Source organism: Hemitrygon akajei, unplaced genomic scaffold (genome assembly GCF_048418815.1).
Source record: "Hemitrygon akajei unplaced genomic scaffold, sHemAka1.3 Scf000048, whole genome shotgun sequence".
In the NCBI taxonomy this organism is placed as follows: Eukaryota; Metazoa; Chordata; class Chondrichthyes; order Myliobatiformes; family Dasyatidae; genus Hemitrygon; species Hemitrygon akajei.
Genome location: NW_027331934.1, coordinates 3,493,717 through 3,514,121, shown reverse-complemented (window position 1 = coordinate 3,514,121; position 20,405 = coordinate 3,493,717). Strand labels below are relative to the sequence as shown.

At 46.7% G+C, this 20,405-nt stretch overlaps 2 protein-coding genes across 2 annotated transcripts in view; one reads left to right on the top strand and one right to left on the bottom strand.

The window, feature by feature from the left end:
- LOC140720891 (NACHT, LRR and PYD domains-containing protein 3-like) overlaps positions 1–20,405 on the bottom strand; it is a 1,078,849-nt gene that overhangs the window by 934,929 nt on the left and 123,515 nt on the right. The gene's annotated exons all lie outside the window — the stretch shown is intronic.
- The window catches only part of LOC140720955 (NACHT, LRR and PYD domains-containing protein 3-like), a 320,684-nt gene continuing 309,387 nt past the window's right edge, over positions 9,109–20,405 (top strand). Inside the window, exons 1-3 of the mRNA XM_073035817.1 lie at positions 9,109–9,298; positions 13,031–13,203; positions 14,387–14,563. The gene's annotated coding sequence lies outside the window, so the exon portion shown is untranslated. The remainder of the gene's footprint in view (positions 9,299–13,030; positions 13,204–14,386; positions 14,564–20,405) is intronic.

The following is a 20,405-nucleotide window of genomic DNA, read 5'->3' as shown; positions in this document are numbered from 1 at the left end:
ATCCATATACCCTACATCTACGACTCTGCCTTCATCAAACCGTTTTGTCACATCCTCAAACAATTCAATCAGGCTCAGAGGCACGACCTGCCTTTCACAAAGCCATGTTGACTATTTCTAATCATATTATGCCTCTCCAAAGGTTCATAAACCCTGCCTTTCGGGATCTTCTCCATCAACTTACCACCAACTGAATTAAGACTCACTGTCCCATTATTTCCGAAGGGTTATTCCCACTCCCTTTCTTGAAAAAGGGAACAACATCCGCAATCTTCCAGAACCTCTCCCGTCCTCACCGATGATGCAAAGATAATCCTACTCAGAACCCCAAAGAAATTTCCCCAGGACATTTGCCAGATTACTTCCTTACGTTTCCCTGAATACATCTGTTTCCAATCTATGCTTGAAAGCCCAGCGACTGAACCTTCCTGAGCAGCCTTCTGTGCGGGACCTTGTCAAATGCCTTGCTAAAGTCCAGACCGACATCATCCACTAACTTGCCTTCTCACTACCATGTCAGGTACAGAGGCCTTAACTTTCCTTGTTACCTTTTGAACCTTTCTTAAAGAGCGGGACAACCTTAGCCATCTCCCAATCCTTCGGTACCTTACCTGCCGGTAAACACAACTTAAGTATATCTGCATCCCTCAAGGTCGGAGGAAACATGTTGTAAGTCGCTGGGGACTTCCATCCTAACTAGCATCATGTCTGCAAACACGTCCTCTTCTATAATCTGCGCGGAGTCTTTGAACTCACTCTGCTTTGCCTCATAGACTCCATTTAGGATCTTGCTCATTTTTCTGGTTCCACACATAGATTACCCTTCGGTAATCCAGAAGATCAATTTTGTGCCTTGTAATTCCCTTTCTCTTATAATTCATGTATAATCCCTTGGGATTCTACTTCACCTTTTCTGCTGGGACAAACTCGTGACTTTTCTTAGTCCTCCATATGTCTTTCTTAAGTGCTGTCTTGCAATTTCTTCTACTCCACAAATTCCTCGCTCCCCACACGTGCTATGATCCTCCATCTATATTCTTCACCATGGCCACAATTTCTCCTGAAAACCAAGGTTCCCAAAAAGAACCGGCTATACTTACAGTACCTTCTATTCCGACATGCATACACAAGCTTTGAACTCTCAAAATTACACCTTTGATAGTCTCCCACGTATCAGGTTCACCTTTGACAGAAAACAGCCTATCCCAATCACACTTCTCAGAATATTTCGGATAGCTTAAAACTCCAGCACATCTAATTATTTTACCGTGCGGGTATCGCAGTCCATTCCTGGAAAGTTAAATCACCTCCTGTAACAGATTATGTTTCTTGCAAGAGGGTGCGGTCTCTCTAAAAATTGTTCCTCTTAACCCCGCAGATAAAGCCTCACCAGACGAGTTCCCCAGTCTGTACTGACAAAGTGGTGGCGTGACATATTCCCGATACTAGTAACGCCACAGTTGCCCCTTTAATTGCCCTCGTGCTGTCGCGTCTAAAAGGAGGGAACCCCGGAATATCAAGCTGCCAATCCTACCCTTCTTGCAGCCAAGTCTTACTAATGGCTACCATATCGTAATTCCTTGTGTTGATCCAAGACCTGAGCTCATCCCCCTTTCCTTCAATACCGTTTTGCATTGAAATATACGCAGGTCACGTTAGTCGCAACATACCCAACCTGTTTTAATTCCTGACTTTGTCCGAAGTCTTAACAATTTCTGTTTGAGAAACTTGGTTAAGTACATGGATGGGACGGCATGATCTGACGGATTCGACACAGTGATCGGGAGCAGTGCGTGGAAATCGCAATACCCCCAACCCCCGCCTCACCCACAACTCCCCCCTACCACACCCTAGCGTCGGATCGCAGAACCGGGGCCATGTGCGGTAAAAGTTTCGCTGTGGGATTCCGAGACGAGGGCCGCAATCTCACCCATGACTAACATATTCGCCACTATGGATAAATAACTGGTTAGTTTAATCATTCTGACCAGACGCACCGCCTCTCACTCATCCATGACTCCTCACTGTCGCTCCCCTTCACAGTGGACTCTTCTTCCAGCCTCTCCCTCTTCCCTTCCAAATCGCTCCACTCTCCTCGCCACACAAAACACTGAACCCTCCTTTCTATGAACCCGGTCAGTTTACCACACCCTCCGCACTGCACACATTCACTCATTTTGCTGCAAACTCGTCTCCCCCTCCCCTTCCTCGGCGCGATTTTCCCTCACCTCTCCTTCCTCGCTGCCCCTATCGCTCACCCACACCACCTCGGTACACTGCACACCCATCCTCCCTCACCCCTTACTGTCGCTCAACACACCTCCCCCCAATTCCGCCCTTCCCTCCCAACCTCGGCAAAAAAGACCTCCCACTCCCTTTCTCTTACCCCTCTACACCTTTCTCTCTACCTCGCTCTCCTCACTCCAGCTCTCTCCCCTTGCTCCAACCATCTCTAAAGCCCTCTCTCCATATCCCCCGTGACTATCCACTCAACATCATACATTGCCAGGTATGATGATGCGGCCATCACTGAATCGTGGCTGAAGGATGATTGCAGTTGGGAGCTGAATGCCCAAGGTTACATGTTATACAAGAGGGATAGGAAGGCAGGCAGAGTGGGTAGTGTGGCTCTACTGGTAAAGAATAGCATCAGATCAGTAGGAAGATGTTACATAGGATTGGAAGTTGTTGAATCTTTGTGGGTTGAATTAAGAAACAGCAAGTGTAAAAAGACGCTGATGACAGTTATATAGAGGCCTCTAACAGAGGCTGGGAGGTGGACCACAGGTTACAACAGGAAATAGAAAACGCTGGTCAAAAGGGCAATGTTATGGTAGTCATGAGACATGTTAACATGATGGTCAATTGGAAAAATCAGGTTGGTAATGAATCTCAAGGGAGCGAGTGTGTTGAATGCCAGAGGGATAGCCTTTTAGAGCAGTTTGTCGTTGAGCCTACTATGGGATCAGCTATACTGGATTTGGCTGCTATATAATGAACGGGAGGCGATTAGGGAGCTTAAGGTAGAAGAACCCTTAGGAAAATGTGGTCGCAACATTAGTGCGAGCATCTAAACATTAGAAGGAAAAGATGAAATATGAATGCAAGCTAGCAAATAATATCAAAGTGGAATACAAAAGTTTTTTTCCCAAGTCAAGTATGTTAAAAATAAAAAAGATAAATTGGAGTGGATCAAGGACCGCTAGAAAGTGAGGCAGGAGAAATAATAACCGGGTACAATGAGATGGCTGATGAAACTAAATCAGTATTTTGCATCAGTCTTCACTGTGGAAGACACTAACAACACGCCTGATATTGTGGTGTGTGATGGAAGAGAAGAAGGTGCAGTTACTATTACAAGAGAGAAGGTGCTCAAAATACTGAAAGACCTAAAGGTACACAAGTCACCGTGACCAGAAGAACTGCACCCTGGGGTGCTGAAAGAGGTAGCGTTATTGATTCTGCTGGCATTAGAAATTATCTTGCAATAATCATTAGACTCCAGCATGGTGTCGGAGGACTGGAAAACTGCAGATGCCACTCCACTCTTTAAGAAAGGAGGAAGGCAGCAGAAAGGCAACTATAGACCAGTTAGCCTGACCTCAGTTGTTGGGAAGATGTTAGAATCAATTGTTAAGGATGAGGTGATGGATTAGCTGGTGACACAGGACAAGATAATACAAAGTCAGCATGGTTTCCTTCAGGGAAAATCCTGCCTGACGACTCGTTTGGAATTTCTCAAGGAGATTACAAGTAGGTTAGATAACGGTGATGCATTGGATGTTGTACATTTGGAACTTCACAAGGCCTTTGATCAGGTGCACACACATGAACTGCTTACCCGGTTAAGAGTCCATGGTATTACAGGAAAGTCACTAAAATGGTTAGAGCATTGGCTGATTGGCAGGACGCAGCGAGTTAGAATAAAAGGACCCTTTTCTGGTTGGTTGTCAGTCACTAGTTCCACAGGGGTCAGTGATGGGACCGCTTCTTTTTATGCTTTATACAAATGATTTAGATAATGAAATAGATTGTTTTGTTGCCAAGTTTTCAGATGATACGAAGGTTGGTGGAGGGGCACTAGTGTTGAGGAAACAGGTAGGATGAAGGATTTAGTTCAGGAGAATGGGCAAGAAAGTGACACATGAAGTACAAGGTGGGAAAATGTACGGTCATACAACTTGGTAGCAGAAACAAATGTGCAGACTATTTTCTAAACTGGGAGAAATTCCAGGAATCTAAGATGCAGGGGGAGATGGGAGTCCTTGTGCAGAACACCATGAAGGTTAACTTACAGGCTCATTCGGTGGTGAGGAAGGCAAATGCCATGTTAGCATTCATTTCAAGCGGTCTAGAATACAAGAGCCATGATCTGATGCGGAGGTCTTATAAGGTACTGGTGAGGCCTCACCTTGAGTATTTTGAACAGCTTTGAGCCCGTCATCTTAGAAAAGATGTGCTGCCATTGGAGAGAGTCCAGAGGCGGTTCACAAGGATGATTCCAGGAATGAAAGGGTTATCACACGAGGAGCGTTAGATGGCTCTGGGTCTGTATTCGCTGGAATTCAGAAGGATGAGAGGAATATCATTGAATCCTTTCAAATGTTGAAAGGCCCGGACAGAGTAGGTGTGGGAAGGATGTTTCCATCGTGGGACAGTCTAGGACAAGAGAGCACAGCCTCGGGATAGAGGGGCGCACTTTCAGAAACAAAGATCCGGAAAAATTTCCCGAGCCAAAGTATGGTGGGTGTGTGGAATTGATTGCCACATGCAGCGGTGGTGGCCAGATCATTGGGTATGTTTAAGGCAGAGATTGACAAGTTCTTGATTGGACATGACAACGAACATCACGGGGAGAAGAGCGGGAACTGGGATTGAGATGGAGGGGAAAAGGTTAAGTCATGATTGAATAGCGGAGCAGACTCGATAGGCGAGATGGCCTCATTCTGCTCCCATGTCTTATGGTCTCTCTCTCTCTCTCCTTCTCTCTTTTCCCCACCATCTCTCCACACACTCACTTTCATCTGCAGCTACCCGCTCTTCACTTTCCACACACAACTTTGTCAACACCTCTCTCCACTTCACACGCCTCTTATTCCTCAGCCTCATTCCATCTCTACCTCCACCCTCATATAAAGATCACTTAACAAGTCAGTAGCTCGGTAACCGCGAACGCTGCAGATTTCAGATTCTCGGTAATGTTCGTTATATTGAGGAAATCACAGTTAGGAACGCCACGGGCTGGTTTATGTATGTTGCCGGGGGTGGGGGGGGGGTGCTCTGGTAGCCGATCCAAATGCAAGACACAGACCCTGAAGTACTGGGAGCAGGGCTAAGATTAACCAGAATGCAACGGAAGTCAGGAGGAAAGGACGCTGGACATGGACACAGGCCCTGGACGAGACAAGCACACCGAGCCTGGTCTAGGACTCAGAATGTCAAAGCGGGATCTGGATGAGGAACTTGGAACTAGATGTCTGGACTAGGACTCCGAGCCAGAGACTGGACAGTGACCCGGAACATGGGTCTTGATTCGGGCTCGGAACCTGGATCCAGTCGAGGACTCGGGACTAGGAACAGACTAGACACAAGATAACACTGGGATTACAGCGACGTGGCTTGGACTAGACCAGGATCTTGGACGTGGCTAGGGCTGGACGAGGAATCTCCAGGACCAGGCTGGGCGAGCTACTCCTGGGCTCGGTGAGGCACCAGAACTGGATGAGGACACGAAGCTCAGACTTGGACGGGGCTGGAACACGGCGCCCTGACTTGATCTTGGAACACAGAGCCTTGGTGTTGGAGTACAGGGTCACAGAGCCGGGACCCCTCCTTGGGAACAGGTCTGAAAGCCGGGGTTCTACACAGAACACAGAACCAGGACCCCTCCTTGGAAACAGGTCTGAGAGCCGGGGTTCTACACAGAACACTGAACCAGGACTCCTCCTTGGGAACAGGACTTAGAGCCGGGGATCTATACAGAGTCAGGACCCCTCCTAAGGCCGGGACTCTTTCCTTGACGGACACTAAACACAGGGACACAAAGAGACAGATCCAAACTCAGTAATAGATACCTCCATATCTTGGCATGCTGAGGCTCCAGTCTCACTCCGGCGGTTGAACTTAACGGCGATACAGGCAAGGACGCAGTCGAGGTTACAGGCAAGGTAGCAGGCGCAGGAAACTGACGAAGGTTAGTGCCAAAATAACTGTTGAGATAAGATGCCGAACTAACTGCCAGAATTTCAGAAGTGCAGGGACAGGAAGAAAGGAGAGAACAGTCCAGCAGACGGAAGATGAATCCCGAAGCTATTTATGGAGCCAGCGCAAAACGAGAATCAGGTGCCTCAATTAAGGCAGCCACTGGACCCAGGGAAAACAGGAAATCCCGGAATGAGGATCGATGAACCGGACCGTAAACCGGAATGCGGATTTCACGGACCGGACCATGACACTCACTCCAGTACAATCGCATGTTTATTGTGATTGTTTTTCTCAGTTAATCTGAGAGGGGGTAAGTTCAAAGGAGATGTGAGAGGCAAGTTCTTTCACACAGAGATTGGTGGGTGTCTGGAATGCCTGGGCTGAGGTAGCGGCAGATATATTAGAAACTTTTAAGAGACGCTGAGACAGGCACATAAATGTGAAGAACATGGAGGGAGATGGACATTGTGCAGGCACAAGGAATCAGTTTAGTGGCCATTTAGTTGCTAATTTATTTGGTTGAGCTCAACATGATGGGCCGAACTTTGTTGACGTACTTTGTTACGTCAGCAATATTTCAATGTTATTTTCAGTTCGGTGCATTGTTTTACCGTACCGAGCTGCAGAAATTCTTTCAGCCTTTTGTCCAACTTTGCAAACTCATTCCTGATTCCCACATCACTCTCTGGGACTGGGAGCCTTTCCCCATCACCAGGTCTGAGGAAAAGCGGGGAATCCTCTGTCGCGGTTTCCTTCTCTGTGAGTTCTGTGATTTCCTGTAAACATGGAAGGTGTTGAGTGATGGACTGAGTGAAGGAGAATGGTGAAGACATTATCTGCTCAATGATGAGACGTCTCAGTGACTTTGATCACAGGAACAGTCACTGGGCAGCCTCTACACCCATGCTGTAAATTATTGGGTTCGATAATTAGCAGCAAAGCACATGACTGTGGAAATTACAAATCAGAATGCTATTAGAGTCACAGAGCCCAGCAGCACTGGAACAGGCTCTTCGGCCCTTCTAGTCAATACGGACCTGTTTTTGTTTTTACTGTCAACAACCTGCATACAGTTCCCATCCATGCCCTTACCCAAATTTCTCTTTAGTTTCTAACTCGTACCCACATCCACCACTTCCATTGGCAGCTCATTCTACACTCTCACCAACCTCTGAGTGAAGAATCCCCCTTCAGATTCTCCAAAAATATTTCACCTTTCACCCTGTGACAGTGGGAGAGTGGGTATGGAACCGGAGGAAATAGCAGAGGTACTTAATGAATACTTTGCTTCAGTATTCACTATGGAAAAGGATCTTAGTGATTGTACTGATGACTTGCAGCAGACTGAAAAGCTTGAGCATGTAGATATTAAGAAAGAGGATGTGCTGCAGCTTTTGGAAAGCATCAAGTTGGATAAGTCGCTATGGATATGAACATTTGGAGTGCTATAATATGATTAGTAATAGTCAGCATGACTTTGTGAAGGACAGGTCGTGCCTTACGAGCCCGGTTGAATTTTTTGATGATGTGACTAAACACATTGATGAAGAAAGAGCAGTAGATGTAGTGTATATGGATTTCAGCAAGGCATTTGATGAGGTAACCCATGTAAGGCTTATTGAGAAAGTAAGGAGGCATGGGATCCAAGGGGACATTGCTTTGTGGATCCAGAACTGGCTTGCCCACTGAAGGCAAAGAGTGGTTGTAGATGGGTCATATTCTGCATGGAGGCCGGTGACCAGTGGAGTGCCTCAGGGATCTGTTCTGGGACCCTTACTCTTTGTGATTTTTATAAATGACCTGGATGAGAAAGTGGAGGGATGGGTTGGTAAGTTTGCTGATGACACAAAGGTTGGATGTTTTGTGGATAGTGTGGATGGCTGTCAGAGTTTACAGCGGGACATTGATAGGATGCAGAACAGGGCTGAGAAGTGGCAGATGGAGTTCAGCCCAGGTAAGTGTGAAGTGGTTCATTTTAGTAGGTCAAATATGATGGCAGTGAAAATGTCGGGACTGAGATGAGGGGAAATGTCTCCACGCCGAGGGTGGTGGATGTCTGTAAATCCACACCACAGAGGGTGTTGAAGACTCGGTGATCGTCCTCACATAAAACAGAGGCTGGCAGATTTGTGGAGACCCAAGGGATCGAGAAAATGAGGATCGATAGAAGCATGTGGCTGAGATGGGAGAGTAGACTCCATCTTGCTGATGGTTAAAGGGGCCGAATGGCCCCCTCCTGTTGTTTCTCACTTAATGTTTCAGTGTTCCTGTCCAGTGAGGCCAGAGGAATGTGAATAGAAATGAGTGTTTATAAACATAGACTGATTTAAATGACAAACACGAGGAAATTTGCAGATGCTGGAAATTCAAGCAACACACACAAAATGCCGGTGGAACGCAGCAGGTTAGGCAGCATCTATAGGGAGAAGCGCTGTCCACGTTTCGGAACGTTTCAGGACTGACGAAGGGTCTCGGCCCGAAGCGTCGACAGCGCTTCTCCCTATAGATGCTGCCTGACCTGCTGCGTTCCACCAGCATTTTGTGTGTGTTGACTGATTTAAAAGAAACCAGCTCATTTTCTGTGTGGTCTGAATTGTGTGTCGGGATGGGAAGTGAATCAAAACTATAACTCTGAGAACTCTGTGACCTGGGGCTGGAGGGAAAGGGATCGGGGAAAATATGGAGGGAAAATCTAAATACGTATGGAAATGATATAGGGAAATAATGAAATAATGTGGGAAATGCGGCGGTGGGTGGGGCAGTATGTGAAGGGCGAGGAACAGTCACCAGTCACATGGGAGACCCTCCAGCGAAACGTGATCATGTTTTACCGCAGATCGGCAGCATTAGCGGGTTTGTTTCCGTGGCCCCGCCCACCGCCTGTGACGCAATGAGAATCACATTGCGCATGCTCACAGGCCTGAGCCGCCAGGCAGTGTTTTTTTCGTTCTTTGTGGAAGTTGGTCAGCGGCGCGTCCGGGTCCGGGTCCGGGTTCGGGATCGGGATCGGGATCGAGAGGGGGTCCTCGCCCCCTTGGACGGGGAGCCGGAGACGGATTATTCTCTGCGGGGCAACACCAACAATTTCCCTTCGGTGAGTATTGAAGCCGGTTCCGAGCGGGGAGGTCTGACGTTGAGTGGTGAGTTAACTTTCCCGAACTCAAACAAGAGAAAATCTGCAGATGCTGGAAATGCGAGCAACGCGCACAAAATGCTGGAGGAACTCAGCAGTCCGGGCAGCATCTAGGGGAAGAATACAGTCGACATTACCGGCCGAAACCCTTCGGCAGGACTGGAGAATAAAAGGTGGGGGTGGGGAGCGGAGAGAGAAACACAAGGTGATCGGTGAAACCTGAAGGGGGAGGGGATGAAGTTTCCCGAACTGGCGGCCTCGCCTCGCTTCCTTCACAGAATCTGCCGGGGTCGGTCCGGGTTGTGAGACCTTCACACCGAACCGTCTGAGATGAGCCGCCGCTCAGCCCCTGTTGTTCTGGTCCTATTAGCAGGATGACGTAAAACACGTTTCTATACTGTTACTGACAGAGAATTGTATAATTGCTGTTCTGTGTGTTATCTGAATGTACTTGCCTGTGATGCTGCCACAAGTCAGTGTTTCTCTGTACCTGTACCTTCCCGTACTTGTGCACTTGGCAATAAATTCAACAGGACCTGAGAAATCTCGGTGAGATTTGATTAGTGATGATCATCTTGGCAGCTCGGTAGGTCGAATGTATGAGACAGTACACTGTTAAATGCAAAACCCTGAACAGTGTTGATGATCAGAGGGATCTTAGACTCCAAGTTCATCGCTCCCTGAAAAAGACTGCACAGATTGATCGGGTGGTTAAGGAAGCAAAGGGCATGGTTGTCTTTATCAGTTGAAGCATTGAGTTCAAAAGTCGGGAAGTTGTGTTGCAGCTTTATAAAACTCGTTAGACCACATCTGGAGTGTTTCATACAGTTCTGTTCGCCCCCATTCTCGGAAGGATGTCGGGGCTTTGGAGTGGGCGCAGAAAAGGTTTACCAGGATATTGCCTGGATTAGAGGGCCTGAGCTTTAACGGGAGGTTGGACAAAATTGTGTTGTTTTCTCTGGAGCCGTGCCAGCTGGGGTGAGACTGGATAGACGTTTATAAGATTACCAGAGGATTAGAAGCAGTGTCTCAGAAAGGCAGCCTCCATTATCAAGGTCCTCCAGCACCCAGGGCATGTGGTTTTCTCAATGTTACCAACAGGTAAGGAGGTACAGAAGTCTGAAGGCTCACACTCAGTGATTCAGGAACAGTTTCTTCCCCTCTGCCATCCGATTGCTAAATGGATATTGAACCCTTGAACACTACCTCACATTTAAAATATATAGTATTTCTGTTTGTTGCACGATTTTTAATTTATTCACAGAAACAAAGAAAACCTACAGCACAATACAAGCCCTTCGGCCCACAAAGTTGTGCCAACATGTCCCTACCTTAGGAATTACTATGGTTACCCATAGCCTTCTATTTTTCTAAGCTAGTATTTCTTTATTTTTCTCCAGTGTCTCCAGGTACCTATCCAAAAGACCATATTCTACCCTCCTCCACCACCGTTGCTGGTAGCCAATTCCACACACTCACCACTCTCTGAGTAAAAAAACTTATCCCTAACATTTCCTCTGCAACTGCTCCCCAGCACCTTAAACCTGTGCTGTCTTTTCATAACCATTTCAGACCTGGGAAAAAGTCTCTGACCATCCACACAATCAATGCCTCTCATCATCTTATACACCTCTATCAGGTCACCTCTCATCCTCCGTTGCTCCAAGTAGAAAAGGCCGAGTTCACTCAAACTATTCTAATAAGGCATGCTCCCCAATCCAGGCAACATCTGTGTAAATATCCTCTGCACCATTTCTGTGGTTTCCACATGCTTCGTGTAGTGAGGCAACCAGAATTGTGCACAGTGGGGTGTGACCAGCATCACATATAGCTGCAACATTACCTCTCGGCTCCTAAATTCAATCCCACGATTGTTGAAGGTCAATATATCATATGCCTTCTTAACCACAGAGTCAACCTGCGTAGCAACTTTGAGTGTCCTATGGACTGGGACCCCAGGATCCCTCTGATCCTCCACACTGCCAAGAGTCTTACCATTAATGTTATATTCTGCCATCATGTTTGACCTAACAAAATGAGCCACTTCACACTTATCTTGGTTGAACTCCATCTGCCACTTTTCAGCCCAGTTTTGCATCCTATCAATGTCCCACTGAAACCTCTGACAGCCCTCCACACTATCCACAACTCCCCCAACCTTTGTGTCATCAGCAAACTTGCTAACCCATCCCTCCACTTCCTCATCCAGGTCATTCATCAAAATCACAAAGAGTAAGGGTCCCAGATATACTGTAAATGATTTAGTTGTTTATTTTTATTATTTTATTTTGTTTTTTTTTCCTTCTATAATATGTATTGCATTGAACTGCTGCTGCACAGTTTTCAAATTTCATGACACACACCGGTGATAATAAACCTGATTCTGATACTGAGTGGACAGACAATCTATTTTTCCTGGGGGTTGAAATGTCTAATATATTTACGGTGAGAGGAGATGTAAGCAGGAAGTTTGTTTCTTTACACAGAGTGGTGGGTAGCTTGAAAACTCTGCCTGGGGTGGGAGACCCGACTGGTCACGTGATCCCGTTTGCCCCTCCCATTTAACAGCAGATGGGCAGCACCTGTGCATCTGTTTCCGAGGCCCTGCCCTCCGGATGATGTGACACTCACTTCGCGCATGTTCACTGTCTCCGGCCGGGCGGTGTTTTCTTTTCCGCTCAGTGCTGAAGTGCATCATCTGTGGGATCGAGGGAAGGGTCCTCACCTCCTGGGTGGGGGAGCCAGGGGTCGGGATCACTGTCTGTGGGCTGAAGATATTGCGTTCCCATCGGTGGGTATTATGACCGATCCCAAGCGGGGAGATCCGATTTTGTCCGTGAGCCGCGAACTGAGGGCCAGTTACTCATTTATGTTCTGATTATCTGGGCTGGTCAAAAATGTGTAGACTTCACTTAATCTGCATTGAACGATCCAAACCTGGAGCCCAGGCTGTCTATTTCCGCAGAGTTGAAACGGGAGACCCGCCAACAGGTCACGTGAGGCTGTTTACTGCAGATCTGCCCCGACCTTCACTTTGTGATGCAAGATGACGTGGTGTGTGCTCAGAGTCCCCGGATGGGTCAGGATGCTTCCTCTATGTTGTGTTGGGGAATCTGACGTTGGTCACTGAGTCCCGTTAACTTCCCCCAACTCGCCTCGTTTCCTGAGGCTGCTCACATTTGTCCTGGAGCTTTCTGGCTGTTGTGTCTTCTCCCAGACTGGGGTGGGTGAGAAAGGAGAAGTTCCCAGGTTGTGGGGATCTTTGTTTTCACTGCCTGCTTTACCGAGGGACTGGGAAGTCTAGGGGGGAGAATGGTTTCTGTGATGTGCACATGGCCAAGTGGTTAAGCAATCTGAAGGTCATGAGTTTGAGCCTCAGGCCAGGCAGTGCGTTGTATCCTTGAGCATGGCACTTAACCACACATTGCTCCTGCACGTTTATAGCCCAGATGGATCAAATCACCTAATCCTGTTCCTGTGTCTTATGTATTACCATGACAGAATGATGGCTCCTTCTTATCCCATATTGTTTTGTGATGTGTGAGGGACAATAAAAGATTGTTCACTGAGATTATTATATTTGGCTTCAACGTTTAAATTTCAGTGAGTTTTGTTCTTAGTAACATTAAGCAGAAATGTTTGGTTCTCCTTTTCATTGTTAATGTGCTTCATTATCTCTCTGGTTAATGTTAGACCTGTGGTGAGAGGTTTATTGGAAGAAAAACCCCAACTGGAAGCAAACCATGACTGAAGATGTGGGAACAACAAGAAGTGAACTGGCCCGAGGACTGAGAGCATCAGCTGGAGAGAAGAACTCTGAATCAGCTGACTTGGAGTTCCCAGTGAGTCAGTGAGGAGGAAGTTTGGTGAGTCTCATTTACTCAAACACTGGTCCTTTATACATTACATCCCTGTATAAGGGAAGGTGGGAAATAGTTGGTGAGACTGAATGTGCCCAGAAGAACCATTTATGCTTCTGTCAGACACAGTTGCAATCACTCCAGGTCTGGCAATGTGCTTCCAGCAGCCCAGCCCTTTAAAGTCACTCGCATTTTGTGGAAGGGTGGAAATCGGGCAGAATCTCAAGTTGCTGGAGATCTGCACTAAAAACTGAAAATTTTTGAAGTCATCCTGACAAAATGTTACTAACCTGAATTATAAAGATTGTTCCTCTCCCCATAGCTGTTCCTTACATGCTGAGCAGTTTGGTAATTCCAATTTCTTTTTATTACATTCACTCTGGATTGGTTTATGTTTCCTGAAATGTACCGTTTTTAATGTGGAAGTGGAAATGGCTCACTCTGTGACAGTTGAACAATGAAGTAACCACAACTTTTCCCTGCAAATTACCCTGGTGCCAATTAGTTTGTTATTCCTAGAAATGTGTTCAGTACAGTTGTTGTGAACAAGGTTTATAAGAATAATCTCAGGAATGTTCGGCGTTATGTATGAGGAGCATTTGATTGTTTTGGACCTGTGCTCAATGGAGTTCAGAGGGACGGTGGGGGTGGTGGGGGATGTATGGTTAAGTAAACCTACCAAATGCTGAAAAGCCTGGATACAGTGGACATGGAGAGGATGTTTCCATTAGACTGTGATCTGACAGCAAAGTCTCGGAATAAAGAAGCTTCCCTTTAAAACTGAGTGGAGAAAAAAATTTGGCCAGAAGATGTCTGATCTGTGGAATTTGTTGCCGCAGAGGTTGGTTGAAGCTGCCATTTGGGTATATTTATGACAGAGATTAATATATTCATGATTGCTGAGTAGCTCAGGGTTACAGGAGGAAGGCAGGAATATGGTGTTGGAATAAAAATCAGCTGTGGTTAAATGGTGGGGCAGACCAGATGGATCGAATCACCTAATTCTGTTCCTGACTGAATGATGGCTCCTCCTTATCCCATATTGTTTTGTGATGTGTGAGTGACAATAAAAAAATGTTTACTGAGATCGTTATATCAGCCTTCAACGTTTTGTTCTTAGTAACATTAACTAGAAATGTTTGGTTCTCCTTTTTATTGTTATTGTGTTTCATTATCTCCCTGGTTAAAGTTAGACCTGCGGTGAGAGGTTTATTGGAAGAAAAACCCCAACTAGAAGCAAACCACGGCTGAAGACGAGGGAACAGCAACAAATGAACCAGCCTGAGGACTGAGAACATTAACTGGAGAGAACAGCTCTGCCTCAAGATACTCGGAGATTCCATTGATTCAGTCAGGAGAAAGTTTGGTGAGTCTCATTTACTCAAACACTGATCCTTTAGACATTACATACCTGTATAAGGGAAGGTGGGATATAGTTGGAGTGAGACTGAATGATAGATAGATAGATAGATACTTTATTCATCCCCATGGGGAAATTCAACATTTTTTTCCAATGTCCCATACACTTGTTGTAGCAAAACTAATTACATACAATACTTAACTCAGTAAAAATATGATATGCATCTAAATCACTCTCTCAAAAAGCATTAATAATAGCTTTTTAAAAGTTCTTAAGTCCTGTCGGTTGAATTGTAAAGCCTAATGGCATTGGGGAGTATTGACCTCTTCATCCTGTCTGAGGAGCATTGCATCGATAGTAAGCTGTCGCTGAAACTGCTTCTCTGTCTCTGGATGGTGCTATGTAGAGGATGTTCAGGGTTTTCCATAATTGACCGTAGCCTACTCAGCGCCCTTCGCTCAGCTACCGATGTTAAACTCTCCAGTACTTTGCCCACGACAGAGCCCGCCTTCCTTACCAGCTTATTAAGACGTGAGGCGTCCCTCTTCTTAATGCTTCCTCCCCAACACGCCACCACAAAGAAGAGGGCGCTCTCCACAACTGACCTATAGAACATCTTCAGCATCTCACTACAGACATTGAATGACGCCAACCTTCTAAGGAAGTACAGTCGACTCTGTGACTTCCTGCACAAGGCATCTGTGTTGGCAGTCCAGTCTAGCTTCTCATCTAACTGTACTCCCAGATACTTGTAGGTCTTAACCTGCTCCACACATTCTCCATTAATGATCACTGGCTCCATATGAGGCCTAGATCTCCTAAAGTCCACCACCATCTCCTTGGTCTTGTTGATATTGAGACGCAGGTAGTTTGAGTTGCACCATATCACAAAGTCCTGTATCAGTTTCCTATACTCCTCCTCCTGTCCATTCCTGACACATCCCACTATGGCCGTGTCATCAGCGAACTTCTGCACATGGCAGGACTCCGAGTTATATTGGAAGTCTGATGTGTACAGGGTGAACAGGACCGGAGAGAGTACGGTTCCCTGCGGCGCTCCTGTGCTGCTGACCACCGTGTCAGACCTACAGTCTCCCAACCACACATACTGAGGTCTATCTGTCAAGTAATGTGCCCAGAACAACCAGTTATGCCTCTGTCAGACCCAGTTGCAATCACTGCAGGTCTGGTAATGAGCTTCCAGCAGCCCAGCCCTTTAAAACCACTCCTATTCTGTGGAAGTCGAATCCGGATAAAGTCACTCAGAGACCGTACGGTACAAACTCTTTATTCCAAGCACCCGGGGCTTACTTAGTTAGTCGCTCAAACAGGAACAGTCTGTGACTGTTCCCACCCAATCCACTAACTGACTAACAATTCCCCTTACACCACAGATATATCCATCCAGATACCCCCACACAAGACAGGCTGGAGCCAAAGATTGTTTGTCAGGAAAAAATATCCCAGGTTCCATGGTGGGATAGTCACCCCTCTCTGCAGAGTAGTTCTCTTCCTTGTAAGCCTGTCGTACTTGTGAATGTATGCTTGGAAAATTTTGGTTAGTTGGCATATATATTTCCCCACGTCTTCCCCTTGGGTATGAATATCCAATTTTGCTGGTAGACTTTCTGGGAGCAATGGTACACAAGATCTTAGTCCCCAGGGTGTCTTCATGGGCCGTACATAAATGATTTCAGCTGATGACAAACCTGTTTTCCCCTGTGGGGTAACCCTCATGTGGAACTGGGTGACGGTAGAACCTTCAACCGAGTCCAGTCTCCTCTGTTAGTTTGGCCAATTTACTCTTCAGAGTGCCATTGGCTTTCTCCACTGTGCCAGCGGCCCGTGGGTGGTGTACACAGTGGAATTGTTGCTTGATAGCTAGTTCGTTACGTATGCCTTTGTTTACTTTCATCACGAAGTGTGGGTCATTGTCAGAGCTCAGCATCTCTGCCAGGCCGTACCTGGGAAGTATTTCCCGTAATAATACCTTCACAACAGTCATAACAGTATTATTGGTAGTTGGAACAGCTTCAACCCATCTACTAAACACATCTATAATATCTAAGCAGTATCTATAGCAATGTACTCTAGGCAATTCAATAAAATCAACTTGTAGACACAAAAAGGTCCACCTGGCAAGGGAGTCGTGCCCAGTGTGCAGGGTACAGGTTACCAACCATTACCTCCTTTCCCAGGTGTGTACAATTATGTATCTAATCGACCAATATTGGTAAAAACTGTGTAGGAACACAAACCTGTCCCACTGGGGTGATCCAAAAACCTAGGTTGGGGTCTTTCGGGCACCCCATCTGGGACCACAGTTTTCACTACTCCTCAGAGGCGTCCCCCTGAGAAGAACAAAACTCGAGGTAGCTGTAGAGCAGTGAGTAAGTTGTTTACAAAGGTGGCATTACTAATGGGGTGGCCAGAGGAAGTCAGGAATCCCCATGTTCTCAGAGAGCCCTGTAGTCATGTACAATTCCAAATGTATAACGGGAGTCTGTGTAAATGTTCCCACTTTAGTCTGTTGCTGGGATACAGGGATGAGTCATAGCAAATAGCTCAGCCTTCTGGGCGGAGACAGCTGCTTCAAAAGAGGCCTGCTCATTTACTTCACTGTCCATCACTATCGCATAGTCAGAACATCGTTTTCCTGCTGGATCCACAAAGGAGCTTCCTTATAAAACGCTGCCTCGGGATTGAGGGGATATTGCTAAATGGATGGGAGAGTCTGTCCTTCTTTCATGGTGATCCAGACGGAGACAGTTGGTGCGACAGACTTCCTGGCCTGAAATTACACAGAGATGGGGTACAGCATCTTGGGATTGGACACTATTAAAAGGTTGTCTTACCAGATATCCTGTCTTCATCTCAGACTCCTTCCCGTATTGGACTAGTCCCGCGGCCAAGTCTTGCCAGTCTCCCTCGGTGCTGGAGGCTTGTTTCGTTAGGGTGTAGGCCAGGAACCCTGGGCTCTTTGGCTTGAACCCAGTGCAAACCCTAATGGTGGTATGCGGAACTACCAGTTCTGTCTGTCGCCAAAGGAAATCTGGAAATTCGGCCAGTAATGCAATACCGTCTCTTCCTTTAACCTGTCTAATCACTGTGACTGGGAACTTCTGTCCGTCGAGGGGTGCATAATATTGGCTTTCCTCAGTGGCGCACCCCGTAGGGTTAAAGCACAGAGTCACATGAGGGTCGGCTGCTGGCAGAAGGAGTGGAGTCCAAATTAAATGCCCTCCACTTGGGGGTCGGAAACTGGGGAAGCTGCCGGTTATTCACCTGTCAAGGGTGACAGCATTGTCTGTGCAAAGAATCTCGACTTCCAACAGACAGAGCAAGTCTCTCCCTGCTAGATTACACCCCCGTCTGGTGGTGACTGTAAATGAAACCTCACACTGGCTCCCCTGGAATTCCACCTGCAGTGGCTGGGTACGTGAATATGTACGTTCCGTGCCTTCGAACCCTGACAGAGTGATTATAACGTCTGATAGCTGGAATCGCTTTTCTGATACTATTTCCTGATTGAGTGTTGTGGTTGTGGTTGCCTCATATCAATCATAAACATAAACAAACAATGCTAAAGAGGAATAGTGAGGTAGTGTTCATAGACCACTTAGAAATCTGATGGCAGAGGGAAGCTGTTTCTAAAATGTAACATAACAAGACCAAAACATAATCTTACCAATGCTTGATGCTTGGTTACTACCATGTCACCATAATTGTTTTTATGAGTGTTCGCTAACCATTGCTCTCCTCTTGCTCCTTTACTTCTGGAGACTTGCATTTTTAAAACGGGCATTATTGGTAAAGCCAGCAGATACTGTGCTGGTGGTATGATTACGTAGTGGTTAGCATAAAGCTTTTCAGCACCAGCGACCCGGGTTCCCTCCTGCCACTGTCTGGATGTTCTCAATGTGACCACATGGATTTCCTCCTGGTGGTCCAGTCTCGAAAGACAAAGGGGTTGGAATTACTAAGTTGTGGACATGTTATGTTGGCACTGGAGGCACGGTGACACTTGTGGGCTGTCCCCAGCAAAATTCACGGACCTGCATTGGTCGTTGTTTTACTGAACAGTATGTTTCAATGTACATTGTGACAAGCTAATCCTTGCCAAACTATCTGCCTAACCTTAGGACTGTATGCCTGTATTTATAAGGCCAGGATCCCCAATGTGGGATCCAGCACAACCCTCAGACTGTGCTAGCTGTTGACACAAACGATGTATTTCACCATGTGTTTGCATCTTTCGATGTACGTGTGACAAATAAAGCTAATCCGATTTTAGGGCAGGCTGTAGTGGATTGGTTAATGTGTTTCTGGCTGGAAGCTCACTTGCTGTGACTCCTCCTTACCTTATAAACTTTCCTCAGATCCGGCGGACAAGTATGTTCCCATTGCCTTTATCGGGCTTCAGTTCTGAGGACTGGGTGGAGGAGTTGATCTTCTTGGAATATTGGGAGTTGATGGAAAGCGGAATCTAAGAGAGGCACTTACATCATGAAGATCTTGAAGTAGAAATGTTCTCAGTAGCAGAAAGGTAATGGTCTGGACTGTGTTGTTGGTGGAGAAGTGGAGGCAGACTCAGCCATAGCAGGGCTACTTAAAAGGAAAGGATCTACAGAGCTGTAATGAGAGGGGCAAGATTTGTCTCATACAAAAGAGGTACAGGCTCAGCCATACTGAATCTTTTCTGAGATGCTGTGAGGTCCCAGTCTTTGGCCCATCTGCATTCTCCCAACACAACACTGCACCCCTCTCCTATCCCCAAGCCACCATTACCAGTTTTGTTCCCCTGCCTATTTCTTTCAGCGTATTGCCCAGACATTTTACCCACTGGGTCTCCTATTCCCTTACCCTATGTTCCATCTGCCCACCATCCCTCCATCATCTGGTTCCACTAATCACCTTTCTTAATGATCAGATTCTGTCATGTGTGACCTCTTTTACAACATGGAACCGTACAGAATGGGAACAGGTTCCGTGACCCGTAATGTCTGACTATAGGTGTTGGAACCCCACCATCCAGGCCACACTCTCTTCTCACTACTTCCATAGGGCAGGAGCTATAAGAGCCTTAGGTTCCTCACCACCAGGTTCAGGAACAGTTATTACCCTATAACCATCAGGCTCCTGAACCAGCTTGGATAACTTCACTCACCTCAAATCTGAACTGATTCCACACCCTAATGACTCACTTTCAAAGAGTTTACAGCTCCCATTTTCTGTATTACTTATTTACTTCCTTTTTATTATTTGCCTTCTTTTCCACTGTAACGCTCTGCAATGTTTCACTGCTAACGTAATGGTTTCTCTGTAGCAGCAATGTTTGGGTTATGACTGGAGATAACGGGGCTTATGAATGTGGGTACTATCCAACGAGAGGAATGTTGTTCTTTCTTGGGGTCTGGAAGAGGGATTTTCGCTGTCTTTGGTTGGTAAGAGGAGGGAGAAGGAAGATGCATGTGGAGAGAGCTGGTAGGCCACTGGACGGAGTGGACTGGGTAAGAGGAGGGAGAAGGAAGACGCATGTGGAGAGAGCTGGTAGACCACTGGATGGAGTGGACTGGGTAAGGAGAGAGCTGGTAGACCACTGGACGGAGTGGACTGGGTAAGAGGAGGGAGAAGGAAGACGCATGTGGAGAGAGCTGGTAGACCACTGGACGGAGTGGACTGGGTAAGAGGAGGGAGAAGGAAGACGCATGTGGAGAGAGCTGGTAGACCACTGGACGGAGTGGACTGGGTAAGAGGAGGGAGAAGGAAGACGCATGTGGAGAGAGCTGGTAGACCACTGGACGGAGTGGACTGGGTAAGAGGAGGGAGAAGGAAGACGCATGTGGAG